Source organism: Penaeus chinensis, chromosome 26 (assembly GCF_019202785.1).
Source record: "Penaeus chinensis breed Huanghai No. 1 chromosome 26, ASM1920278v2, whole genome shotgun sequence".
Classification (NCBI taxonomy): Eukaryota; Metazoa; Arthropoda; class Malacostraca; order Decapoda; family Penaeidae; genus Penaeus; species Penaeus chinensis.
The window spans coordinates 8055298-8056341 of record NC_061844.1 but is presented as its reverse complement, the minus strand read 5'-3'; positions in this window follow the sequence as shown (position 1 = coordinate 8056341).

Genomic DNA, 1044 nt, shown 5'->3' with positions numbered 1-1044 from the left:
CTCTATTTATTAATTTTTTGATAGCTGTATCAAAATTTATACCGATCTTATCAATCATTCATTTTTCGATTATCATTGTTTATGTCCATTTTCTATTACACGTTTTCTATAGTCGAAGCCATAACACTTTTATTCTTTTGAAGATCTTACATTTCATTAATCTTATTTCATTTTTATATAAGACACTTTCCCGCAGATGTTATCACATTTCCTCACAAAGGTGGCTGACATTTCTGAAATGATTTTCATGTCACTTATATATTCTCTCTTTCTTCTTATTTCACTGTAATATTGTTTGTTTTTTTCCTTTTCCATTTCACTCCTCTTAGCACCACGGGTTGATTCCAGTATAATAACTGTAACTTTTGCATAATCAAACTTTCACACACTATTCACCATAATTTTGTTTCGCCAAAATTCATTTCGTTTCTTCCTTTATCACTTTTTCCTTATATTTCACTTTCGCTCGTTTTCACCTACGTTGTTTCCTAGTTTGGCATATTTTTAGATTATAACTACACAAATATCACCACAGTCCATTTTGATATCGCGATGCAGAACACAATCCTTACAATCACCTTGAATCCCATCATCTTCTCGCAAGTCGATTAATTCTGCAATAACATATCTTTTAGCTTTCTGATTGTTGCGGTGTATCAAAATGACACTATTTTCACATCAGGCCAATCACAGCTGTTTCAGAATACTGGTAAATCCACTCAATTGTGATAATTTTCCAGTCCCGTTTCACAAACAATTAAAATATCAAGGTTGTTTCGTTCATAAATAGTGTAATTTAAGGTATCACTGGGGCTTTCTATTTGTTCACAAGCAATCAGAGCGTCTTCGGTATAATTCTAGGAAATCACAGTCAATGTTCCTTACATTTTCATTATTATCAAAATTACTTTCCATATCAGCTTTTCCTTTCCTTTTCATTAATTTTAATCGTTTCCATTGTTTTCACTTTCTCATTTCTTACCGTCATGTTGTTTATACATTTTATATCTTATACCTTTGCTTTACCAAGTATATACACATTTC